Source organism: Elephas maximus, chromosome 23 (assembly GCF_024166365.1).
Source record: "Elephas maximus indicus isolate mEleMax1 chromosome 23, mEleMax1 primary haplotype, whole genome shotgun sequence".
In the NCBI taxonomy this organism is placed as follows: Eukaryota; Metazoa; Chordata; class Mammalia; order Proboscidea; family Elephantidae; genus Elephas; species Elephas maximus.
Genome location: NC_064841.1, coordinates 15,810,911 through 15,835,893, shown reverse-complemented (window position 1 = coordinate 15,835,893; position 24,983 = coordinate 15,810,911). Strand labels below are relative to the sequence as shown.

The 24,983-nt window shown below is 40.2% G+C and overlaps 1 long non-coding RNA gene across 1 annotated transcript in view; it reads right to left on the bottom strand.

The window, feature by feature from the left end:
* LOC126066291 (uncharacterized) overlaps positions 1–24,983 on the bottom strand; it is a 146,070-nt gene that overhangs the window by 53,204 nt on the left and 67,883 nt on the right. The window contains exon 2 of the long non-coding RNA XR_007515053.1: positions 11,530–11,657. This is a non-coding gene — a long non-coding RNA (uncharacterized LOC126066291). The remainder of the gene's footprint in view (positions 1–11,529; positions 11,658–24,983) is intronic.

Here is a 24,983-nt window from a genome sequence, read left to right as displayed (position 1 = left end):
ACTGGGTTTGGTTTTTGGGTTCACAAATTTGAAAACCTATAAGAAATGGACAAATTTCTAGAAACACACTACCTACCTAAACTAACACAAACTGAGGTAGAAAAACTAAATAAACCTATAGTAAAAGAAGAGATTGAAGAGATAATTAAAAACTTCCAACAAATAAAAAATCTTGTCCTTCCCGGTTTCGCTGGAAAATTCTACCAAACTTTCAGAGAAGAATTAACTCCAGTACTACTAAAGGTCTTTCAGAGCATAGAAAAAATGGAATACTCCTGAACTCACTCTATGAAGCCAGCATATCCCTGATAACAAAAGCCAGGTAAAAACACCACACAAAAAAGAAAATTACAAACCAACATTCCTCACGAACATAGACACAAAAATCCTCAACAAAATTCTAGTCAATAGAATTCAACAACATATCAAAAAAATAATTCATCATGAGTAAGTGGGATTCATACCAGGTATGCAGGGATGGTTCAACACTAGAAAAATAATCAATGTAATCCATCACATGAATAAAACAAAAGATAAGAACCACATGATCTTACCAACTGATGCAGAAAAGGCATTTGACAAAGTCCAACACCAATTCACGATAAAAAACTCTCAGCAAAATAGGAATAGAAAGGAAATTCCTCAACATAATAACAGCCAACATCATCCTAAATGGAGATAGTCTGAAAATACTCCCCTTGAAAATGAGAACCAGAGAAGGATGCCCTTTGTCACGACTCTTATTCAACATTGTGCTGGAGGTCCTAGCCAAAGCAATAAGGCTAGAAAAAGACATAAAGTGCATCCAAATTGGTAAGGAAGGAGTAAAAGTATCTGTATTCACAGATGATATGATCATATACACCAAAAAATCCCAAAGAATCCACAAGAAAACTACTGGAACTAATAGGGGAGTTCAGCAAAGTATCAGGATACAAAATAAACATACAAAAATCAGTTGGATTCCTCTACACCAGCAAAGAGAATTTTGAAGAGGAAATCATTAAATCAATACCATTTACAATAGCCTCCAAGAAGATAAAATACTTAGAAATAAACTTAACCAGAGACATAAAGGACCTATACAAAGAAAACTACAAGTTGCTACTGCAAGACACCAAAAGAGATATACTTAAGTGGAAAAACTTACCATGCTCATTGATAGAAAGACTCAACATTGTGAAAATGTCACCTCTACCCAAAGCGATCTACAGATACAATGCAATCCTGATTCAGACTCGAATGGCTTTTTCTAATGAAATGGAGAAACAAATAACCAACTTCACATGGGAAGGGAAGAAGCCCCAGAGAAGTAAAGCATTACTGAAGAAGAAGAACAAAGCGGGAGGCCTCACACTACCTGATTTTAGAACCTATTATGCCACCACGGTAGTTAAAACAGCCTGGTACTGGTACAACAGATACTGAGACCAGTGGAACAAAATTGAGAACCCAGACATAAATTCATCCACCTATGAGCAGCTGATATTTGACAAAGGTCCAAAGACTGTTAATTGGGGGAAACACGGTCTCTTTTACAAACGGTGCTGCTATACCTGGATATCCATCTGCACAAAAATGAAACAAGACCCATACCTTACACCATGTACAAAAACTAACTCAAAATGGATCAAAGGCCTAAATATAAAATCTGAAACAATAAAGATCATGGAAGAAAAAATAAGGACAAACTAAAACCCAAAAAAAAACCCACTGCCTTCGAGCTGACAAACTAGGGGCCCTAATGTATGGCATAAACAGAATACGAACCATAACTAACAATGCATAAACACCAAAAGAGAAACTAGGTTATGGGGAATGCCTAAAAATCAAACACGTGCTCATCTAAAGACTTCACCAAAAGAGTAAAAAGACAACCTACAGACTTGGAAAAAGTTTTTGGCTATGTATATCCCATCAGGGTCTAATCTCTGAAAAATCTTCAAGATACTACAAAACCTCAACAACAAAAAGACTAGTAATCCAATTAAAAAATGGGCAAAGGGTATGAAAAGACACTTGACCAGAGAAGACATTCAGGTGGCTACCAGATACATGAGGAAATGCTCATGATCATTACCCATTAGAAAAATGCAAATCAAAACTACAATGAGATACCATATTACCCCAACAAGGCTAGCACTAATCCAAAAAACACAAAATAATAAATGCTGGAAAGGTTGTAGAAAAATGGGAACGTTTTATACACTGCTGGTAAAAATTCAAAATGGTACAATCACTTTGGAAATCAATTTGGTGCTTCCTTAAAAAGTTAGAAATAAAAGTTCCATACAATCTAGCAATCTCACTCCTTGGGATATATCCTAGAGAAATAAGAGCCCTCACACAAATAGATATATGCACACCCATGTTCATTTCAGCACTGTTCACAGTAGCAAAAAGATGGAAACAGCCTAGGTGCCCATCAACAGGCTAGTGGATATACAAACTATGCTACATACACACAATGGAATACTACACAATGATAAAGAACAACGATGAATCTGAGAAACATCTTACAACATGGATGAATCTGCAGGGCATTATGCTGATTGAAATTAGTTGCAAAAGGACAAATTTGTATGCAAACTCTATTATAAGAACTCAAGAAAAGTTTTAAACAAAGAAGAAATCATTCTTTGATAGTTACGAGGGTGGGGAGGGAGAGAGAAGGGAATTCACTAATTAGATAGTAGATAAGAATCATCTTAGGTGAAGGGAAGGACAACACACAATACAGGGGATGTCAGCACAACTGGACAAAACCAAAAGCTAAGAACTTTCCTGAACACAACCAAATACTTTGAGGGACAGAGTAGCTGAGGCTGGGGTCTGCGGATCATGGTTTCAGGGAACATGTAGGTCAACTGGCATAACGAAGTTTATTAAGAAAACATTTTGCATCCCACTTTGGCGAGTGGCGTCTGGGGTCTTAAAACCTTGCAGGAGGCCATCCAAGATGTATCAATTGGTTCCAACCCACTTGAAGCAAAGGAGAATGAAGAATACCAAAGACACAAGGAAAATATCAGCCCAAGATACATATAAACCAGAGACTCCATCAGCCTGAGCCCAGAAGAATTAGATGGTGCCCAGCTACCATCAATGATCGTCCTGACAGGGAACACGAGAGAGAGTCCCTGACGGAGCAAGAGAAAAGTGCAGAACAGAACTCAAATTCAAATAAAAAGACCAGACTTAATGGTCTGACTGAGACTGAAGGAACCCTTAAAGCCATGGTCCCCAGATGCTCCGTTAACCCAGAACTAAAACCATTCCCGAAGCCCGCTCTTCAGACAAAGATTAGAGAGGACTGTAAAACAGAAAATAATACTCGTGAAGAGCGTGCTTCTTAGTTCTAGCAGATACACAAGACCAAATGGATGGCTCCTGTCCGGAGGCAGGATGAGAAGGCAAGAAGGGACAGGAACTGATTGAATAGATACAAGGAACTCGGAGTGGAAAGGAGGAGGGTGTTATAACATTATAGGAATTGCAACTAATGTCACATAACAGTATGTGTATAAATTTTTGTATGAGAAATTAATTTGAGCTGTAAATTTTCACCCAAAGCACAATTAAAAAAAAAGAAAGAAATCAAATGACATATTGTACTGGACAAATCTGCTGCAATAGACCTCTTTAAAGTGTTGAAAAGCAAAAATGTCACTTTGTGGACTAAGGTGAGCCTGATCCAAGCCATGATGTTTTCAATCGCCTCATATGCATGCTAAAGCTGGACAAGGAATAAGGAAAACTGAAGAAGAATTGACACATTTGAACTATGGTGTTGTTGAATAATATTGAATATATCGTGAATTGCCAGAAGAATGAACAAATCAGTCGTGGAGGAAGTACAGCCAGAATGCTCCACAGAACCGAGGATGGTGAGACTTTTCACTTACTTTGGACATGTTAACAAGAGGGACCTGTCCCATCAGGCTTGGTAAAGTAGAGGGTCGAGGAAAAAGAGATGGACCCTCAATGAGGTGTGTTGTTGACACAGTGGCTGCAACAATGGGCTCAAACATAGCAATGATTGTGAGGATGGCGCAAGACCAGGCAGTGTTCCGTTTTGTTGTACATAGGGTCACTATGAGTTGGAAGCAACTTGGTGGCACCTAACAAAACAACAACAACAGTGCTTAGGTCTTGGTTGATTGAAAGCATAACCCTAAGGTTAGTGTTTAGAACATAAGTCCATTTGGAATGAGAGGCAATGACCCTCCTTGACTGATCCTGAGAAATTAGCAAACAACCAATTGTTGATGTGTGTATAGTGTGTCGTAAGGACTAGATAAATAATGGAACACCTGGGTTTCTTCCCCAGCTTTCTCACTCTCTGAATAACCATATTTCTAGGCCTCAGTTTCTTCTAAAAATTTAGGGGTGTTTCAGATAGAATTTGATGGTACCTCCACAATTACTGCTATGGCTGAAACGCTGAAAAATAATTTACATGCATTTCTGTTATTCAGACCAGGCTGGTGTAGAGTTGTTCCCTAGGAACACAACCAAGGCAAGGAAGGCAAAGGCCAGGATGAAATGAACCTCTGGTTCCTTGACTTCCGAATCCTGGCATTTTACTGTTAAATATCTTGCTAATTAACTTCTTTACACTTCCTTGTTGCAAAAAGTATTTGAAGTAAGCTTCTGTATAACAAATAGGATAAAATAAATCGGTGAAGGAACTGGACATGAAATATAAATGGGTGGCGACTTTGGTTCTAACTCTCGGCTAAATTAAACAGGGAAAAAAAGATTAGTTACAAAACTCACTGTCTTTAAGTACTGTTTGTTTAGTTGTCATGAGAGTGTCGGATGGGGTGATGTTTTCCAAACAGTTATTCCTGAGATGAGAGAGAAAGGTTTTCTACAGTTTCTCATAAAAGAGGAGTATGTGATGTACTATGGTAGTTCTCAGATTCTTGGGTGGTGCAAATGGTTTGTGCTCGGCTGCCTATCAAAAGGTTGGCTGTTTGAACCCTCCCAGCAGCACCTTGAAAAGAGTCCTGGCAATCTGCTTCTGTAAAGATTCAGCCAAGAAAACTCTATGTAGCTCAGTTCTACTCTGTAACAGATGGGGTCACCATGGGTCAGAGTTGACTGGACGGCAATGGGTTTGGTCTGGTAGTGGTTCTCACCCAGGATATGTAACAGAGGGACATTTGTTAACATATACTTCAAGGTCTCTGGTCCCAGGCTTATAATTTATACCTTTGCATCTGTGCATTTGACAAGAACGTTAGGTGGTCTTGATATAGTCAAGTCCATGGACATGCTTTGGGGAACCAATCTTACGATAAAGATGACATTGATTTTTGAGGGCTGTATTTCAAATGTATTTTTCAACATAGGTGGATGACATAATGTACAATTAAGTAAAAGCATTTTTGTGAGGGCTAAAAGGGTTCAGTTTGTATATACATCTGTCTGAGATTCATGCTGGATCCTATGCTAAAATTTAAAAAGTTAAGAAAAATTCAAAAAGTGGTAACTTTCGCACTGTGCCTTTTAGAGTAGAAGGGAGGCCAGTACCAAACAACCACACTGTTAACCAAACAAATACAAAGAGGGAGTCTGGACGCATGTGCGAAATTGTCTCTTCCTTTGGTTCAAGTTGATACACAATTCACAGAGGGCTGAGATTCGGGGATGGCTTCTTGACTCCTACTTGTCTACAGTTCTTTAAGAATGTGAAGCCTAATTTCTAAACTGTCAAGACACCCCTATGTGGCTACTTCTCTGAGACTGGAGATTGGCCAGAAAAATTCTCCCCTTTTGATCTTCTCCCTCCTGTCCCTCTCCTTCCTACCACCCCATGATCATTTTCACCCTTGGTTCCCTAACTCTTTTATTTTTTAAACAATTTTATTAGGATTCACTTTTGCATACCATAAAGTTCACCTGTCTAAAGTATATATGATTCAATAGTTTTTAGTATATTCACAAAGTTGTGCAACCTTCACCACTGTCTTAGTTATCTAGTGCTGCTATAACAGAAATACCACAAGTGGATGGCTTTAACAAAGAGAAGTTTATTTTATGACACTCTAGGAGGCTATAAGTCCAAATCCAGGGCACAGCTCCTTGGAAAGGCTTTCTCTCTCTGTCAGTTCTGGAGGAAGGTCCCTGTCATCAATCTACCTTTGGTCTAGGAGCTTCTCAGGCGCAGGGACCCTGGGTCCAAAGGATGTGCTCTGCTCCTGGCGCTGCTTTCTTGGTGTTATGAGGTCCCCATGTTTTTCTGTTTGCTTCTCTCTTTTACATCTCAAAAGAGATTGGTTCAAGACACAGTCTAATCTTGTAGCTTGAGTCCTGCCCCATTAACATAACTGCCACTAATTCCATCTCATCAACATCATAGAGATAGGATTTATAACACGCAGGAAAATCATATAAGATGACAAAATGGAGGACAATCATGTAGTATTGGGAATTATCACCTAGCCAAGTTGATACACGTATTTTGGGGGGACACAATTCAATCCATAACAAACACTAATCAATTTTAGAACATTTTCATCACCCCAGTAAGAAGCCCTGTACCCATTAGTAGACACTCCCCTTTGGGGCTCCTCCTAAGCCCTGGTGATCACTAATCTACTTTCTATATCTATTAGGTTTGCCTATTCTGGACACTGATGTAAATGGAATCACACAACATGTGCTCTACTCTCTTTTGCAGAGTTCCTTATCTTTTACTGTTCAGCCTCTCGAGTGGCAGGCCTGCTCTGCCCATGTCCCTAGGGCGTGACCACTTCCCTGGGCTCCAGTACTTCCACTGGCCAGTAACTGCATTTCCACTCCCAGGCAGCAAAAGGCCACTCTATAGCCTCTCCAGGAAAATGATGGTAAAAAATGAGGGGAGTCAGCACTCCCAAGAGCAAAGCCCAACCAATGACTGACTGGCAGAGTTGACATATAAATACTCCTGCACCTTCTCCCCTCCTCTCGAGTGGGATTACAAGCTATCCCAGAATTTCCCCGTAGGATTCGGCTCCAGTCACTAAGGCGCTGCCTTCCCTTTCCTGTATCATTTCCCCCGCTCATGCTTCCCAGATAAAGCACTCGTCCTCCAATCCTCCTCACAGGGTCTGCTGCCGGGACCTCGAGTGAGCAGCCTGGTGGGAGACTTGGAAGCAACTGGGCAACAGAGCTAGCATGCACCCTGGAAAGCACCCAAAAGTGAGGCTGGACCAGAGTATACGGGGCTCTGATTAGAGTTGCCAGATTTAGCAAATAAAAATGCAGGCTGCCCAGGTAAACTTGAATTTCAGATCAACAAAGAATAATTTTTTAACATAAGTATGTCCCAAAAATTGCATGGAGCATACTCATACTTAAAAAAATTTAAAAAATTATACACCTGTGCGCCTGCCCACAGAGTGATATGCCTTTCCACGCATGCAAGCATTCAGCCCCCCTCAATCAGGTTGCAAGAGTGGTTTTTGGGCCTGAACACTCTTCCTGAGTTGCTCTGGTGACCTCCATTAGAATGGGCTCAGCACAGCCCTGTTCCCATATGGGCTCCTGACCAGCACCTCTGGTGAGGGCTGACAGGCTGTTCTGATCAATCACCAGCTGTTCACGGCAAGGGGCCCTGAGGAAAAATAAATTCTCTTGTAGCTCGTTTTTTCTATGTTTTTTTTTTTTTTCCCTGAGATAGATCTTGCCCTATTAGATAACCCCCAGCCATGGTACCTAAATTCCTCAGAGCAATGTCACTGAAAATCCATTCTCATTATGGAGATGAAATAGGAGGTACATTTGGTATCACACAGCCTTCTCTGTGTGAAGAGCTCTTCGGTTTCATTTTAACTTTCATGAAGGAAATTCTATTCCCATGGGAAGTCACTTCAAAAACAATATATTAAAAAGAAAGAAGAAAAATGAAACCCATTACACCAATGGGAGAGTCCCTTCTCAGTTTTGTTCTGTTTTTTCAATTTGTAAAATGCATACCAAAGGGCATTATGGAACATAATTTGAATTGCTTCACTCCAAAATTAAAGTGTTGAAAGAAAAAAAAAAAAAAAAAACTGTACCAAAGTGAAAACAGGCCTTCATTCTCTAACACCTGAGTTTGAATGTAACTTTCATTTCTGAAATTGTATAGGACTCTTTCCTCAAAATAACTATAAATACTTGTATTAGACATTAAAGGGGATATCTGTGAATCACATAAGGAGCCCTGGTGGCACAATGGCTAAGCACTTGGCACTTGGGTTAGCAGTTCAAACCCACCCAGCCATTCCAGCAGAGAGAAGTATGGCAGCCTGCTTCTGTAAAGATCACAGCCTAGGGAATCTTATGGGGCAGTTCTATTCGGTCACATTGGGTTGTTATGAGTCAGAATGGACTTGATGGCACCTAACAACAACAATATGAATCACATGGTTTTCCACACACATCCACATACACAATAGGCAGAGTAGTATGTGCAACTGTGTGAGCTGCTGAGCAACACCCACTAGTTCAAGACACACTACCAGGATCTCTGGGTCTACTCTGTGCCAAGGATCGTTTTGGTTATTTGCATATATTATGTAGGTAATTGTCACAACAACCTCATAGAGTGAGTATCACTCTCCCCATTTTACAGCTGTAGAAACTGAGGCTCAGAAATGTTAGTTAAATAACTTTGCTAAGGTCGCGCAGTCAATAAGTGATCAAGCCAGAATTTTCACCCGGTCTGTGAATCTCCTGAAATTGTGCTTTTTTCCATAAGGGAACCAAGCCTGGGAGGAAACAGGCCTAAGGGGGAATTGATTTAACTTATCCCAAGGCAAACTGGGGTTTAGCTTAGGCTGACAAGTTACCCAAGGTGACCCAACATGGTGGCGAGTGTTCCTGGGAAGGGAGGCATAGCAGTAGAAGGTCTCAGGCAGTAACAACTCAAACCCAGAAGAAGGGGCAGTGGCATCATTCTTCCAGGTGATCAGTTTATTGGGAGTCAGATTTCCAACCATGACCAGGGCCTCAGAAACAGGATTCAGTCCTCCTCACATGCGCCTGCATAGGGAATGGCAAAAATACAGTACGAGACTCTGTGTTCTTCTCCAGGGCATCCCCTCTCCACCCAGTTTCCTGGATATTAGAGACCTGATGGCCACCAGAGATCTGCTGGGGTAGAATCTGACCCAGGCCTAGTCACCTGGCCAACGAAAGGGCCTGTCTGAACCAGGGCTAAGTAATGACCCAGACAAGCTCCCCAGAACACTGAAGGAGACAGGTTCTTTTTCCCACACTGCACATTTCCCTCTCAGAATTTCCAGCGCCTCCCAAAAGAGACACAGGTTATCTAGGGAACTCAGTTTGCTTAGATGCCACTTTGAGTAATAAGAATAGCTACTGCTTGTCTGGTTTCCCAGGGCCCCCCTCCCTACCACCAACACACTCACGCGCCAGGGTTCTCAGCCCCTGCATTCTCTGGCCTGAATAGGCACCCAGTTCAGCTCCTAAATCTCACTGTTAAAATTCCCATTTGCTCTATCAGTTACCAAACTTTCAAACAACCTTCTCATAGTCTTTGCAATTTGATATTTGCAATCTGCAGGCCCTCCAAAATCCTGGAGCAAGGGCGGGGCCCTTACTGGCCAGGTGTAAGGGCTGTTCTGGGCTGTATAGTTCCATGGAGAACTGCAGTGCCAAACAGAAAATTGAGGCAGAAATGGTACTGACCTTGATCAGTCCCTCAGGGTAAGGCTATAGCAGTGTGCAGGGCTTGTACTTTCAAGATACACAAAGACCCAGTGCTCACTAAATATTTAACCTAAAGTCAAATCCAATACTATCCTATACCATCCCCACTGGCATGATGAAAGCTCTTAATGCCCACTGTCTTGTCCTGCCATGGTCAGAATCTGTCAGAATGGGACTAAGTAAAGACATCAATGATGGTCTAGGGGTGAGCACGTCTTGCCTTGATTAGTATAACCACTGGGGACTTTAATTGCCAGAAGAGTCCAACCCTGGAATGTGCTTGTGTGTGGAGGGGGGTGGGGAGCCTCTGGAAACAACCTCAAAGTACTAAGATATTGAAGTTCCTGGTGGGTCTGAGGTGGACAGTAAACAGTGTTACATCCACAACTTTGATGTGGTAAGTGTAACAAATTCATTTAGGGTGGGATAGAGTACTGCAGCACCTGAACCTGTAGGTAAGTAGCAGCACTGGTCCATTGGTCACCTTCTTGGAATGGATGCTCTCTCTCTCTGTGGAAGCTGCCTAGGCTGTCATTGGGGATCAAATCGCATGGTCAGAGTCAAGTACAATCCAGAGCCTCTAACCAGGGATGCAATGTTTAAGAATGGGGAGAAGAGAGCAACGGCATGGACACCTGGTTCTTTTCTCTGTAGTGAGGTTCTACCTCCTGTGATTGGTTCACCTAGGAGTACTGCTCTTCGCATCCTTGCTATGATTGGCTATATGCAAATTAGGCTGACCTAACACATTAAAAACAAAAAAAAAAATTTTGTTTTTGTTTTTAATATGTTGAGGGAAACCCTGGTGGCCTACTGGTTAAAAGCTATGTTTGCTAACCAAAAAGTCGGCAGCTTGAATCCACCAGGTGCTCCTTGTAAACTCTATGGGGCAGTTCTACTCTGTCCTATAGGGTTGCTATGAGTGGGAATTGACTTGACAGCAAAGGGTTTTGTTTTTTTTTTTAATATATTGATGCTAGAAAGATGAGGGGACCCTCACTGACAGTAGGTGGCTTTCATATGTTGGTATTGATAAATTGTTGTGACTAGAGCTGGAACCTATAGTCATAATTTATATAATCATACCCTCTACACAATCAATATTGTTTTCCTCAGCTACTTCTCAATATTTCAGCTGCTGAGGTCTCTGCACCCTGCTAATATGTCATCCAGAACCAGAGAATCCATGCATGTTAAAATTATAGTGAACAGCCAGACGTCATCTGAGCCAAAGCACCGCCTGAAAGAGGAAACTCTTGCCATGTCTCTAATAATTGGCAAACACCCCTTCAATGCTTCCAACGTCAGGAAGTTCACTGCTTCATGAAACAACCTCTTTCATTGTTTTACAGCTCTAAATGAGCATATTATTTTGTTGTTGTTGTTGTTATTTCTGTTTTTCTTTTTTTCCCAAATTGAGCTGAAATCTATCTCATCCACTTTCCCTTCTTAGCTCTTCCTCCTGAATCTGCTGGTGAGCCCTTGCCCAAAGCCAGTGGCTCTCAAATTGTGCCTCCAAGAGCCTACAACCCCATTCCGTATACACTCACCCACCCTATCCAGCAAAACAACTGTCATCAGATGGTCACACTGGGATCCTGTGTACTACTTCATTTTCGGATTAGCACTTAAACTCCACGCAAAGGGGCCTCTCGTTAATCCTGCAAAATGTACAGAGAGCGTGCTGGATACTCTGAGCACACATAATTCGTGCCCACTCTCCAGAAAAATCTGACGTGCCTATTCCCATGAGGTAATTTACATAAATTAAAATAAGGGCAAGAAAACAAAAGCGTGCAATGCTCTCTGAGCTTCATTGCTTACTCTTTGTCGGAGCAATTGTCCATACTGACGATTTTATGAATCTGTCAGAGAGCAGATGAAGCTGGCCTCTTCTGTGCCCCAAACAAGAAGTGGGAAGTTGTAGGTGATGTCCACACTGCCAGATATCCCTTTTGGGTATAAAAGAGAGAAGAGGAGAAAGAGTGACCAGGTTGTGCCACAGACTTTGACCACGGATGACTTTGTTTGGGTCTCTCCTTCCTAAAATGTCTTTTTGTTCAGATTTTTGAAACAGCTGAAAGAGCAAGCCCTCACCTGTCAGGGCTGAGCAAACAATGAAGCAACATTTGACTATTACCTCACATTTTCCTGAATAGAAAATGAATCAATTTATTCAAAAGCTTGACTTCTATCAAAACTTGATTTGAATATCTTTTGGCACTTTGAACCTTTTATTCACTGCCTTATAAAAAGAATTTATTATTTAGAGGCCTAGCAGAGAGACAGAAGACTTGCCTAATCTTTAGTTAGGTATTCTCTTAAAACATTCTAGAAGAAAGGGGGAGAGGAGAAAGAGGAAAGGAGGAGTGGCAGGGGAGGGAACATTTCCATCTCTTTGACGTCTAACAGGCTCACCTGTTTCAGCTGCCTACTGGGGGTAAGTGGCCTGTTTGACTGCAGCCCTGTCTAGATAGTAAGCAGATAACAGCATCAGTCATGTCGACCCCTAGAATAGAGTCACATGCCTCACAGGGGCTCCTGGATCTGGAGGCCTCACTGTCCTCAGCATGGGTTGCTCTGTATGTTGTAGCTTTCCACTGGGACTCCTGAGAGGGAATACAATCTGACATCCCTATCAAGTGAGCCAGGCCTGATTCCCATGTGTTCTCAGCCAGCCTCCAAAGCTGGATCCCACTTCTGCTTTCTTGAGTCTTTAACTAAACTCAAGTCTCTTGGTACCACTTACCTCAGAATCTAAAGCCTCAGTACTATAAGAATACACCCATCAGCCTGGTTGCTCCTGGGTCAGCCCTTCCTGGATCCCTGATGCATAGTAAAAATAGACACCACTCCCCTGTGCCCTGGCTCAGATTTGCTGGCATGACTGTCAGCCCTTCCTACACCAGGGGTTTAACATATACAGGTAAATAAGACACCAGCCTGCCTCACAGTCTTCCAAGGAAAATGTGGAAATAAGTGTGCGTGCATACATACCATCAGGCACTTCACAAAGGGTTTTCACATCCATTATCATGTTAGAACTTAACTGCAGACCTGAAAGATGCATTATAATTCTCGCTTTACAAAAGGGGGAAACAGGACAAAAGAATGAAGGTGAATTGTGCAGTGACACCTGGGAGTCAAAGTCTGAACTTGTACTCAGACCACTGTTCTTTCACAACAGCTAAGCTGCTCTCATAAAAGCCGATCTTCACAGCATGATGTCATGTAAAATCTGACAAACAGGTTTCAGTATCTTTACACAAGCCTCAATAAAAGTGTTTTGGGGGGCAATTGTTAGTCATATTCTCTACCCTAATGATGACAGATGGGTTTCATCATGTAAGCTGATAATGAGTGATTGTGGCTGCCTGAAACTTTGTATTGACAAGGATCTTGAGGTCACATTAGGTAAGAATACCTAGATTAACTAACAGTGTCTGCCACGGGCACAGGAAGTGGGGTACACAGCATCTGTACCTGTCATCACTGATGCTACTCAAAGCCCAAGGACAAAGTAGAGCCCTTGTAGACAAACAAAAGAGCCTTTCAGTGTGAGAATTGAAAAGATTGTAAGCAAGACTGGCCAAGGACAATTTTCCTTAAAATTATTTATTTAGTTACTTCTCTGTGGTTGATTCTCTTGGACTTCTCATTCTTCTCTGTTGGTATAGAAAGTTGGGGCCCTCAAAGGTAAAATGTCAAAGAAGTTCCTCACATGAAATCTTATATGGAATATAATGAGTATCTTAGGGACAAGGTCTTTAAGAGTTCATAGCAAATGCAGAAGCAGATTTCATGAAGGACTGCTAAGAAGGGGAAAATTGGTTCTCAAGAACATTTCTAGCAACTGTTTCATGGTTGGTAGAACAATTGGACATATAATCAGTGAGTATACAACTTTGATTATAGTGGATTATACCAAGAAACATAATAATACGACTGTAATTATATATCAGCAGTTAGGCCTCAAATTCTTTTTATAGAAAATAACTACTACAAGATTTACAGGAATAGATCCATGATAATAAGAGACATAGGAGTCACAGTAAGAGCCCTTTGTGACTAAAGAAATGGCACGAAACTGGAAAGCATACTCATCTTTTAACTGAATTTTTTTTTCTTTACGATTGTGTCCTTCATGAGTTAGATGTACATTTTCAAAACAGATATATGTTCAGAACTATTTAAGAACTAAATTGGCTTAAACAAGATTGATTAATTTGACCATACCTGCTAACAGAAGCAACTTCATAAAACTGCTTTTCTTACCGAAAGCTTACAAAATGCCACTTTCATTTATCGAAAATGATTAAAGCTTTTTTTATTGTTATGGAAACCAGAAATACATAAAGGAAATTATTTTAGAATAAAATCAGAAAATGTTTTAATTCCATCTTCTTGATTTCTAGGAAGTTATGATTCTTGATGCCTAACTCTTTTTCCAGTAACTTTGAAAAGTAATTTTCCTAAAGGTCTTGTCTGAAGCTTCCATATGAGCCACTATATGGCACCACTGCTAGTATTTACATTCCTGAGAAAAGCTCCCTGGTAAAATAAATAATGCAGTTGAATTTCTAACATAGCTCTACGTGAAATGAAGGTATAATAGCTAAATTACAAACTTGTACACAGAAAAACAAGCTTGAACTAAATTAGGCTCTAGCAAAAGCCGATTAAGCTAATATAAAAACTAAGTGAAAAAAAAAAATTTTTAAGTGAAAGAAAACAGAAATTCAAACAAATACATGTATATGAATGTTCATAACAATACTATTCACAATAGTCAAAAGGTGGAAATAGCCCAAACATCAATCAACACATGAATGGATAAACAAACAATGGAATATTATTCAGCCATACAAAGGAATCAAGTGCCGATTACAAGCTAGGACGTGAATGAACCTTGAAGACATTATGCCAAGTTAAAGATTTCACATATGAAAGGCCACTTGTTGTATGATTCCATTTACGTGAAATATCTGTTGTTATTGGTGCGTGCCATTGAGTCAATTCCGACTCATAGTGACTCTATAGCAACCCTATAGGACAGAGTAGAAGTGCCCTGTACGGTTTCCAAGGCCGTAAGCTTTACGGAATATCTTTCTCTCACGGAGCGGGCTGATGGGTTCAAACAGCCAACCTTTCGGTTAGCAGCCTAATGTTAAACAACTGGTGCCACCAGAGTGCCTTATGAAATGCCTAAACTAGGTAAAGTCGTAGAAACAGAAACAGATTGGGGTAACGGGGCAATGGAGAGAAACTGCTTAATGGGTATGGGGTTTCATTTCCCATGATGACAATGTTTTGGGACTAGATAGAGGTGTTGTTTTGAACAGCATTGTGAATGTACTAAATGGAACTGAGTTGGTCACTTGAAAATGGTTAATTGTATGTTATGTCAATTTCACTTCAATAAAATTAAAAAAATTTTTTTTAAACAATTACGACATAAAACTAAGTGAAGAAAATCTCAGCCACAGGTTTGTCTTCAATTAAAATGCAACATTCTATCTTTATTCCATAAAATACACTACTACTTCAACAATTGACTGATAACTCAAATATTCTTTCTTTGAAAAGAGTTCAAATGAGATAAGATAAAATTAATCTGAGTTCTAAAAATACCCAAGAGGTCTCAAACATAAATTTATTTTAAAAATTGTTATAAAATTGGACACTTAAAATACCCCATAGTATTTATATCAGACATAAATTTTTGATACAAGTTAATGCACAAGATAATAATAAACATAATAATATTTTAACTTTATAAAGTGCTTTAGTGCTCCCAAGTCCCCATTTGATATTCTTAAGGTCACTTCCGAAACCCTGGTGGCGAAGTAGTTAAGTGCTACAGGTGCTAACCAAAAGGTCGGCAGTTCAAATCTACCACGTGCCCCTCAGAAAGCCTAGGGGGCAGTTCCACTCTGTCATGTTTGGGCGCCATGAGTCAGAATTGACTCAAAAGGAATGGGCAATGGGTTTAAGGTCACTTTAGCCTCCAAGCTCCTTGTACCTCAGTTCCACAGCGTCAATTCAGATATAAAGCATACCTTTTCTTAAGTTCTACAAAAAACATCTGCTCACACAAACCATCTGAAAGTGTGCCAAATTTTCTGAAAATTTGGGGGTCATGGGAGACTTGAAAGGGACCTAAGACACGGCCATACAGATAATCTCAGATGAACATATTCATCTCTGTTGCTCCATCACCCTTCAGTCTCTTTATTGCTGGGAGTATGCTCTGGCCTTTCTCGCCATGGAGATTCTTACCCCAAATCTTCAGGTAGTTCCAGCCTCTCCTGCCTTCTCCCCCTGCCTCCTTCTCTCAGGAGCAAGGCAAATTTCTATCTTCCTATCTCCAGAGTCATAAGTTCTCCTTCAAACTTCTCAGCAAGATACCATAAATGCCTGAATATAAGGAGTCCAAGAAAGTAAAAAAAAAAAAAGAAAACAGTTGCCATTGAGTATACTCTGGCTCATGATGACCTCATGTGTGTCGGAGAATTGTGCTGCACAGGGCTTTCAGTGGCTGATTTTTCAGAAGCAGATCCTCTCCAGGTGCCTCTAGATGGACCAGAAGCTCCAGTCTTTTGGCAAGCTGCTGAACTCTTTGAACATTTGCACCACCCAGGGAGGTACCCTTAAAAAGTTCTTTGGCCAACTTGAATATGTAAATGTTGAGATATAGATGAAGTAATAAAATGTCTTCTTATAATATTGAGTTTATCAGTTTAATTACACAATCATACTTGAAATCACGTATTATATATATAAAAAAAAAAAATACTTCGCTTTTTGAAATGCAGCTCCCCTTCTTCCCACTTCCACAGTTCACGAGCATTCTTCACATTTGACATGGGTGTCTTTGCCATCAATGGAGTCATTGTTGAGTCATCTAACACAGTTTTCCAGGGCACAAGTTCATGTCTTTCTAACCAGTTTGAAATAGAGCCTTTTTAAATCCAATCAGGCTGCTTTTGCTGATACTTTATCTTACGTCGGAAGTCCTCACTTGCTATTTACGTTCTCCATAATGTAACCACTTACTTTATTGCTTTTTAAAGTGACCTTTAAGACTTATTTACAAGGACATTCAACACTTGCGATTGAGAGGCTGTACTCTGGGACAATGACTACAGCTGAGCTAAATTTCTTTGCCTCCTTTTCTGTATCCAGTTCTCTTGTGTGACCTTTATAAACGATTGAAATTTACATTGATTGAGGCTGTTTCAGGCGAATCCTCCCCAAACAGTTTTTTGTTGTTCAACACGAAATTATTGAAAGAATGCCCAATTTAAAAAAAAAAAAAAAATGCTGTTGAGTCGATTTGGACTCATAGCGACCCTATGAGTCTAAAAATTTAAGGTTTCTATGTTTTTTGGAGAGAGAAATAATTTGGGGGATAAAAACAAATTCTCACCTTATGTTCAAGCATATACACAACTGTCCCTTAACTTGCTCAGGAAAAATTGTGGTGGCAATTGTTAAAATTTTCCCCTTAGCACACACATTTTTTTTTTCTTCACACACATATTAATTATATCCTTTATTCTCCATAACAGGGCAATTATTAACCCTATCTTACAAATGAAGAAAGCGAGGTTCAAAAAAACTTAATGAGTTGCCTGGCATCACATAACTAGTAAATGAAGGAGTTGGGTCAAGTCTAGCTAGGTGATTTTCCGTTAGAATAAAGTACGTAAAAACAAAACACAGTGACCTTGGTAATGACCTCAGATTAAGGGGAACACTTTTCTAGCAATCGGCTCTGTAATGTCAAAAATAAAAACAGTTCTTTTAAATATCCCTTCATGATCAACCATTTTCAAATAACCTTTGGAATTCTTTTCAAAGCCCCCCTTCTTTTTTTTTTTTTTTTACCTGTGAAAGGGTCATTTATTACCAAATTTAAAGGTTTAAATCAACATTTTCTCTCAATATGTTATTTTTACATTTTTAAAGAATTTGTGCCTGTGCTAAAATAGGAAATCATCCATTTGATACTTCCTTATTTTTAAAACAAAAATGATTGATACATTATTTCAAAAACTATCTTTCCAAAGAGGTCTTTTGTTTCCACTACTGTACTGAGCTGGAAGGTTCTATTCTCCAGAATCTCAGGGGAATCGTTCAGCAGGGAAAAGTACTTAAGAGACAAGACAGAAAGCCCTTGTGGGGGAAGGGCAAGTAAGAAGTCAGGTGGCAATTTGAAAGGGATAGGGCTTGGGCTGAGGGCTGTGAAAGGTAGGGGATGTGGGTGAAAGGACCCCCTGCAGAAAGAGAGGAGGAGGAGGAGAGATGAAAGATTGATTTTTAAACAGCTGGTCCAAGTATGAAAATGTGGAGAAGGAGAGTTGCTAACAGATTTTTTTGGGGGGGGAGGCGTTGCTGTATGATTGCACCATGTGTAATTACTGTGCCGCCCCATTAAGAAAATTCAACAAACATCCACGCTTTTCTTCAAATCTTTTGAAGTTTCTTTGTTCGTTTCTTCACCACAGAGGTGAAAGTCTGACTTTGTAATTTGTGTACAAATCCCATTTTTACTTAAGCCAGAGAGAGTGAGTGAGCGTGCACAAAGTAGCCAAGTTTAGTTCTTGAAGCAGAGACTGGCTGGAGCTTTATTGGGCTCCTACACCCTGGGACAGGTGAACGTTTTATATGTCCAGGACTCCGCTCAGTCAGGAGTAATAAGGTCTGAGCAAAGTTCATGGTTTCTAAAATGAATCTGAGCTGGAAGAAGATACCAGAAAGCCAGTGTCATGGATTGAATTATGGCCCCCCCAAAAATGTGTGTCTCAACTTGGTTTGGCCATGATTCCCAGTATTCTGTGATTTTCCTATATGTTGTAAATCCCGCCACTTTGATGTTAACGAGGGAGGATGGGCAGCAGTTGTGTTAGTGAGGCAGGACTCAACCCACAGGATTAGATTTCTTCTGAGGCAATCTCTTGAGATATAAAAGATAGAAGCAAGCAGAGAGACGGGGGGCCTCATGCCACCAAGAAAGCACCAGGAGCAGAACGCGCCCTTTGAACACAGGGTCCCTGCGCCTGAGAAGCTCCTTAACCAGGGGAAGATTGAGGACAAGGACCTTCCTCCAGAGCTGACAGAGAGAGAAAGCCGTCCCCTGGAGCTGGTGCCCTGAATTTGGACTTGTAACCTCTAGACTGTGAGAAAATAAATTTCTCTTTGTTAAAGCCATCCACCGGTGGTATTTCCGTTATGGCAGCATTAGATGACTAAAGCCGCCAGCTTGTTCATGGATTACGTAAACACTCTCTCAGAGGCTGGAATGTCTACTTCATCAGCATGAGCACCTTACCAGCCTGAAGCCAAACACCATCAGAAGCCACTTAATTAGCTCACCATAAGTATTAACCTCTATCACGGAAATCCAAAAGAACCCACTTCTGTATAATTGGTGTATTTTTCCCCTCTAGGCGAGCAACCAAATTAGGAGAAGGCCCTTTGTTGATAAGGAATCAGACCAAGCAGAAACACTCACTTGGGACTCAGAATAGGGATGGCCTTCATTTAAACTAACAAGCAAACAACGAAAACCTTGAAAGTCCACTGGCCACACCTCTGCATTCATAGCAACACTAGGGCTCCTCTGAAGGGAAAATACTCTGGAGGCAACCTGCTAGTCTAGTTGACATTATCTTTTTTTATACATGGTGATTCAGTCTGTCTGGGGACACCCAAGACTCTTGTCTTTCCGGTGACTGTGTAATTATCCCCTCTGCTTTGATCTGCAAGTTTCATTGTAAATAAACAATCTTATTTCCTTCATTTTTTACATCCCACCAAAGCCCACACTGCAGGTTCCTGAGAAAATATTATTCCCTCCAAGATAACAGGGCTATAATTTTTATTCGAGAAACTTTGCAGCCAACCATTTCTTCTTAAAAGGAACCAAAAATCCAAACCCATTGCCATCGAGGTGATTCCCACTCACATTGACCCTATAGGACAGAGTAGAACTGCCTGCTCCATAGGGTTTCCAAAGCTGTAATCTTTCATGGAAGCAGACTGCCACATCTTTCTTCTGTGGAGCAACTGGTGGATTCGAACCACTGACCTTTCAGTTAGCAGCTGAGCACCTTAACCACTGTGCTACCAGGGCTTCTATTAAAAGAAATTCTTCCCAAAATTGTATTTCTCCTATTTGCTTAATTTTAAAGGCTGTGAGAAACTTAGACTTAAAGATACAAAAATCTGATTCAAAAAAATGACATTCTTTCTTGAGGTCTGAGAATTTGAACATCAGTAGAAGGAAGGTTCCAGAACACTTAATTGTGCTCATGAGGAACCTTTACATAGATCAAGAGGCAGTTGCTTGGACAGAACAAGGGGATACTGATTGGTTTAAAGTCAGGAAAGGTGTGCATCAGGGTTGTATTCTTTCACCATTCCTGTTTAATCTGTATGCTGAACAAATAATCCGAGAAGCTGGACTTTATGAAGAAGAACAGGGCATCAGGATTGGAGGAAGACTCATTAGCAACCTGCGTTATGCAGATGACACAACCTTGCTTGCTGAAAGTGAAGAGGACTTGAAGCACTTACTAATGAAGATCAAAGACCACAGCCTTCAGTATGGACTGAGCCTGAACATAAAGAAAACAAAAAATCCTCACAACTGGACCAATGAGCAACATTATGATAAAGGGAGAAAAGATTGAAGTTGTCAAGGATTTCATTTTACTTGGATCCACAATCAACAGCTATGGAAGCAGCAGTCAAGAAATCAAAAGACGCATTGCATTGGGTAAATCTGCTGCAAAGGACCTCTTCAAAGTGTTGAAGAGCAAAGATGTCACCCTGAAGACTAAGGTGTGCCTGACCCAAGCCATGGTATTTTCAATCACATCATATGCATGTGAAAGCTGGACAATGAATAAGGAAGACCGAAGAAGAGTTGACGCCTTTGAATTGTGGCATTGGTGAAGAATATTGAATATACCATGGACTGCCAAAAGAACGAACAGGTCTGTCTTGGAATAAGTGCAGCCAGAATGCTCCTTAGAGGCAGGGATGGCGAGACTGCGTCTTACATACTTCGGACATGTCAGGAGGGATCAGACCCGGGAGAAGGACATCATGCTTGGCAGAGTACAGGGTCAGCGGAAAAGAGGAAGACCCTCAATGAGGTGGATGGACACAGTGGCTGCAACAATGAACTCAAACATAATAACGATTTTGAGGATGGTGCAGGACCTGGCAGTGTTTTGTTCTGTTGTGCATAGGGTCTCTATGAGTCGGAACTGACTCGACGACACCTAACAACAACAACAGAAGGAAGATTAGAAGAAAATTAGAAGATATTTCTTTGTAAGTATTCCTGTTAACGCCTTGTTTTGCCCATATCATTTTCCATTTCAATAGAAAATTCTTCCCTAACCCCTTCTTCATTGTAAACTCCAAATGGAATTCCAGCACACCAAATGCTTATGTAGTTCATTTGTTATTTGTTTGTGTGTTTTGTTTTTCAGTAAAGGTTAAAAAAAAAAAAATGGAGGAATTCATTTCAGAAGATTCTGTGTTTCCTGTGACAGTCCAGTAACACAGCAAACACCAAGTCTGAGGGTCCTGTAAAAAGCAAGCCTGGGAGCCTGGGTGACATTTACTCAGCCTGTCTGTGTACTGGGCCTGATCCCATGTCATTCCAAGATTTAAATAATGCACAGAGCCTTTCCCTACCAACACTGAGTAATTATTCATTCACAAATATTTATTGAGCATCTCTACTCTGTATCAGGCACCTGCCATACAATATACAATACAGGACAATGTAGTTTGTATCTAGAGTTAGCGCCTACAAACTTTTTGAATTATGTACTGCTAGCAGGAAAAAAAAAATGGCAGTATATTTCCTGTTAAATATATTCATTTATAAATTATATACACATATTCCTGTACTAATATCTTACATATTATGGGAATTTCATAAAAACAGCCATTTTAAGTGAATGAGATATTTAAAAAATAACAACAAATACATGCTCTAATGCTTTCTTTCCACACTACAGTGGATTTGCATAGCAACTAAAAAGTACCATACTTTGAAAACTTGATGACCAATGTTTAATACATCTGTCACTGTGATGGTTAATTTATGTGTCGACTTGGCTAGACTATACCAGAATCAGTTGCAATCAAGACGACTCCTATTCATGGTGACTCATGGCAACCCCATGTGTGTCAGAGTAGAATTGTGACTCATAGAGCTTTTAATGGGTGATTTTTTTCTGAAGTAAATCACCAGGCCTTTCTTCTAAAGCGCCTCTGAGTAAACTCAAACCTTCCAACTTCCAGTTAGCAGCTGAACATGTTAACTGTTTGCACCACTCAGGGACAACTAGGCTATAAACCAAAAACCAAATCCACCACTGTTAAGGTGATTCCAACTCATAGCGACCCTATACCATAAACCCGTTGCCATCAATTCAATTCCAATTCATAGTGACCCTATAGGGCAGAGTAAATCTTTATGGAAGCCAACTGTTAATCTTTTTCTCATGGAACAGCTGGTGGGTTTGAACAAATTGGTAGGTTTGAACTGCTTTGGTTAGCAGCCGAGAGTTTTAACCACTGCGCCACCTGAGCTCTTACCAAAAAAAACACACACACACATTGCCGTAGAGCCAATTCCAACTCATAGCGACCCTATAGGACAGAGTAGTACTGCACCATAGGGTTCTGAAGGAGTGGCTGGTGGATTTGAACTGCCGATCTTTTGGTTAGCAGCCGAGCTGCACCGCCAGGACTCTGTACCCATTTATTTAATCAAACACTAGTCTAGGTGTTGTTGTAAAAGTATTTGGTAGATACAGTTAACATCCACAATCAGTTTAAGGAAAGGAGACTGCCCTCAATAATGTGGATGGCCTCATCCAATCAGTTGAAGGCCTTAAAAGCAAAAACCAGTACCCTGAAGAAGGAGGAATTCTGCCTCAAGACTGCAGCATCAACTCCTGCCTGAGCTTCCATTCTGCCAGCTTGCCTTACAGATTTTGGACTTGCCAGACTCTAAATGGCATGAGCCAAGCCTTGAAAATAAATTTCTTTAAAAACACACACACACTCACTCACATACACACACACATATGCATTATATATCATATAATGATATATATATATCATACTGGTTCTATTTATCTGTAGAAATCCACCTGATAGTGTCATTGATACTTAAATAGTGGAATTTGTAAAATGAAAGCGTATTCATTAAACTATTTTACAGATGAATAAACCTCTTTCAAAATGTAATATGCATATACTACAATAAAAAAATGTAAAATGAATTTAAGAGCTACATGTCAATGCAGGAAAACAATTTAAGAAGGAAAATTTTTTTCAAACTTCTGCCATTTTCCAGGAACAAAATTATTTTATGACTTTAGATTGGGAACTTAAATAATAGATGGCATGAAATGAGTATCCCAGCTTGGAATTCTAAATGAGAGTATAAATATTTTATCCCATAGTTCTATTTCCTGACCTTTGCACTAATCAATATGAATTAACTTTAATGGCTTGACAATATACATAAACTATAGTCATTAAATAGAGGCTATTATTATACAGGCTATTATAAACGTTATTAATAAAATACTGATTGGCTAATAATTGCTATTCTTTCATTTTTTTCTTTAACAAATAGTAGAGATGTTGTTTGTTGTTGTAATTTATCTTGTTGCCACACTAATAATTATTAAAAACATTTTGGAAGATGGATTTAAAAAGGCAACAGCAACGGATCTACTTGCCGAGTGTATGTTGAGTAAAGGGAAACAGCCTACTGTTTTTAAAGATCCTAGAATTTCCTATTTAAAAACATATGCCTATTTATCTATAAATGGATGTATATGTGTGTATATGTTTGTATCTACAAGTCCTTAACTTTTGTTTTTTTTTTTTATTATTAACTTTTATTGAGCTTCCAGTGAACGTTTACAAATCAAGTCAGTCTGTCACATATAAGTTAATATACATCTTACTCCTTACTCCCACTTGCTCTCCCCCTAATGAGTCAGCCCTTCCAGTCTCTCCTTTCGTGAAAACTTTGCCAGCCTCCAACTCTCTCTATCCTCCCATCCCCCCTCCAGACAGGAGATGCCAACACAGTCTCAAGTGTCCACCTGATATAATTAGCTCGCTCTTCATCAGCATCACTCTCCCACTCCCTGTCCAGTCCCTTTCATGTCTGATGAATTGTCTTCGGGGACGGTTCCCGTTCTGTGCCAACAGAAGGTTTGGGGACCATGACTGCCGGGATTCCTCTAGTCACAGCCAGACCATTAAGTATGGTCTTTTTATGAGAATTTGGGATCTGCATCCCACTGATCTCCTGCTCCCTCAGGGGTTCTCTATTGTGCTCTCTGTGAAGGCAGTCATCGATTGTGGCTGGGCACCAACTAGTTCTTCTGTTCTCAGGATAATGTAGGTCTCTGGTTCATGTGGCCCTTTCTGTCTCTTGGGCTCTTAATAATCGTGTGACCTTGGTGTTCTTCATTCTCCTTTGATCCAGGTGGGTTGAGACCAATTGATGCATCTTAGATGGCCGCTTGTTAGCATTTAAGACCCCAGACGCCACATTTCAAAGTGGAATGCAGAATGTTTTCATAATAGAATTATTTTGCCAATTGACTTAGAAGTCCCCTTAAACCATGGTTCCCAAACCCCCGCCCTTGCTCCGCTGACCTTTGAGGTATTCAGTTTATCCCGGAAACTTCTTTGTTTTTGGTCCAGTCCAGTGCAGTTGAGCTGACCTTCCATGTATTGAGTGTTGTCCTTCCCTTCACCTAAAGCAGTTCTTATCTGCTAATTAATCAGTAAAAAACCCTCTCCCTCCCTCCCCGCCTCGTAACCACAAAAGTATGTGTTCTTCTCAGTTTATACTATTTCTCAAGATCTTATAATAGTGGTCTTATACAATATTTGTCCTTTTGCCTCTGACTAATTTCGCTCAGCATAATGCCTTCCAGGTTCCTCCATATTATGAAATGTTTCACAGATTCGTCACTGTTCTTTATCGATGCGTAGTATTCCATTGTGTGAATATACCACAGTTTATTTACCCATTCATCCGTTGATGGACACCTTGGTTGCTTCCAGGTTTTGCTATTGTAAATAGAGTTGCAATAAACATGGGTGTGCATATATCTGTTTGTGTGAAGGCTCTTGTTTCTCTAGGGTATATTCCTAGGAGTGGGATTTCTGGGTTGTATGGTAGTTCTATTTCTAGCTGTTTAAGATAACGC